Below are 2,683 nucleotides of genomic sequence, written 5' to 3' on the forward strand. Positions count from 1 at the left end.
CTGACTGCCCAGCTGTTTTCTGCCATGAGTAGAAGCAGCCTGAGGCCCTCACCAGATGCAGCTGTCCCAGAATTGTGGGCCAAATAAACCTCTGTTCTTTATAAATTACCCAGTTTCAGGTATTCTGTTATAGCAATACAAAAAACAGACTAATGTAGCTTTCTTGTATATTTTTAAATTAAGTAATGTAGATAACTTATCTTTCTCTGGCTTTTAAAAATTTTCTAAAGATTACAAAAACAGTTGTTATACTTTGGGGGACTTAGCATTTCTCGCAATATTAAGGAGATTTGGAAAGCTTTCATATTCATATAGGAAACTGAGAAAAAAAGAGCAGCTATCTTGTAATTCTTATCTATAGAGATATTGAGTTTAACTCTTTGCTCTGATGCATCTTGTTTCTGAGGGGCCACCATCAGTAATTTCTGTTCCCTGAAGCTTATTTTTTCTTCTCTCAATAAGTTTCTGCAAACAGATTGGTCCAACTTTTCCATTTCTTTTTACCCTAGATTATTTGCCTCTATTTCCAAGTTTTCTGTGAGAATTGCAAACATGACCAGCTTTCACGCAGCCCAGATGAAGAAGAGACACGAAGGAGCTGAGGTGGTGGTAAGGAGAGATGCAGGGTCTGTGGCACCTGAAAGCCACACACAGTCAGTTCATCAGAACCTCAGACTTGTCTTGGGCCACTCACATGGAGGTCTTCCCAGCTCTAAAGATACAGAAATTTCTTCTGCAATATCAAATTCTTGGTTTTCTAATCTTGTCATATGTAGCAGTTTTGATAACATAAAATGTTTCTTGGACCCAGCAAAGTAAATCACCAGCAAATAATTTTGTTCTCTTTATTATTCTAGTTCTTTGCCTTCTCTGTAAATATAAATGAAGCTATATGGGTCTCTGTAGGTAGAAATGCATCTCTCACCACAGTGCTCGAGAACTGCAGTGAGTGGACACTGAGAAACTATAGATACTTTATAATAAAAAGAATTTCTGGTTACGGAGACTTCTAGGAAAGGTTTTTAAAACCCTCTGTTCTTGACTGAAATGACCAAAGGAATGTGAAAATAGAGAGCAACGTACAGCAGCCTCAAACTTGGAGAAATTTCTGCCAGACTCAGTAAAGATGGGACAAGAAGGGAAGACAAAGACAAAGAAGGCCAACTCACAATTCCATTCCCAGGAAACACATGGGGTATTCACAGGAAATAGATGTAAAGGATCCTGGCAAACCTCTCCATCTGGGGGGAGGTGGTGGTCCCTGAGCCCCGGCTGGCCCCCGTCTTGTTTCTGTGGGTCTACAGCATCTAAAACTTGGTTGTACCTGGAGGCACAAGGATAAGTTCCGCTAGACCCAATAAGCACATTAAAAATAATATAGGAATGGGCCGGCCCGGTGGCGCACTGGATAGTGCGCCGCTTGGGAAGCGCGGCGGCGCTCCCGCCCGAGGGTTCGGATCCCGCGTACAGACCGGTTCCCGCTCACTGGCTGAGCGAGGCGCGGGAGCAACACCGAGGGTTGCAATCCCGTTGCCGGTCCCCGGTCCGGTGCGGGGGCGACACTGAGGGTTGCGATCCGTTGCCCGGACACGGAAAAAAGACAAAAGACAAAAAAAAAAAAATAATAATAATAATAATAATATAGGAAGAAAAGTAGGATAATTCAGTGGGAGAAATTCTATTGAGTGACCAATAGGTAAAAGTTACTTTGAGTTCTTTGGATGCTTCCCAAATTCTCCTCATTCTAGACACTGGTATGTTCCTGAAACACTCACAGGCCCTCGTCCCCTCCCTTCCTTCCACGGGCCAATAAGTTTCCATCTTATAGTTGTCAGCTTCAACACCCCTTCCCCCAAGCCCCTAGACTCCTGCCTGACCAGGCTACATGTTCCCGCTCTGCACTCTTCTGGCACCCGCTCTTTTGGGTTATGTGGATGATTTTATTGTCTGTCCTGCATGAGGGGAGCTATGTCCTAGATCTGGCAGAGCGCACTTGGCATACCAGCATATAACAGGCCACCAATAAGCATTTATTTTAATGAATAAATGGGTTAAAGGAAATGTAAAATTTCTCTACCAGTTTCCCCTTCCTCTAGTTTTTTTCTGGGGAAAAATATTGGCTACTTCTGCCTTCCCTGCATACCCTTTTCATTCCTTCCTACTTTCATGTTCTTTTACTTACACTGCTTGTTTGAAATGACCTCTTTCTCTTGTCTCTCTCAGTTCCATTTCTCTGATCTTCTGTTAAATGGCATTATGCTTATGGAGCTTTTTTTTTTTTTTTTTTTGAAATAATTAGGGTTGAGTGCATTTAGACTATATAGAAATTTCAGAAATAAAGATAAACCCCCTCATGGAGCATTTTGTGAACTGCCCATTATATTCTTTGCTTCCACTAGATCCCCTTGGACAGCCCCTGGTTCTGAGAATTTGTATTATGAGAGGTAAATGAGACATTTTGAAACAGAAGAGAAATACTGAAAAGGAAATTCTAAGTGATTTCAGCCAAACCTAGAATCTAGGGGGGTGTTTGAGTAGGGGGAGGATTTAAAAGCTTTCAAAAATTCATAAAAAGACACAAAAAGAAGGAGAGAAGGTAGGAGGTTAGGAGAAATTACAGTGTCATTGTTGGAGTAATACTACATTTTAATAAGGGAAATGGTAGATATCTTGCTTATAAATA

General features: G+C 41.6%; 1 long non-coding RNA gene across 1 annotated transcript in view; it reads left to right on the forward strand.

Annotated features, from left to right (window-relative positions):
• The window catches only part of LOC103587284, a 7,292-nt gene extending 6,458 nt beyond the window's left edge, over positions 1-834 (forward strand). Inside the window, exon 2 of the long non-coding RNA XR_550213.1 lies at positions 510-834. This is a non-coding gene — a long non-coding RNA (uncharacterized LOC103587284). The remainder of the gene's footprint in view (positions 1-509) is intronic.
• Positions 835-2,683: the final 1,849 nt, after the last annotated feature.

The sequence above is a fragment of the Galeopterus variegatus genome, unplaced genomic scaffold (genome assembly GCF_000696425.1).
Source record: "Galeopterus variegatus unplaced genomic scaffold, G_variegatus-3.0.2 Scaffold438, whole genome shotgun sequence".
Lineage (NCBI taxonomy): Eukaryota > Metazoa > Chordata > Mammalia > Dermoptera > Cynocephalidae > Galeopterus > Galeopterus variegatus.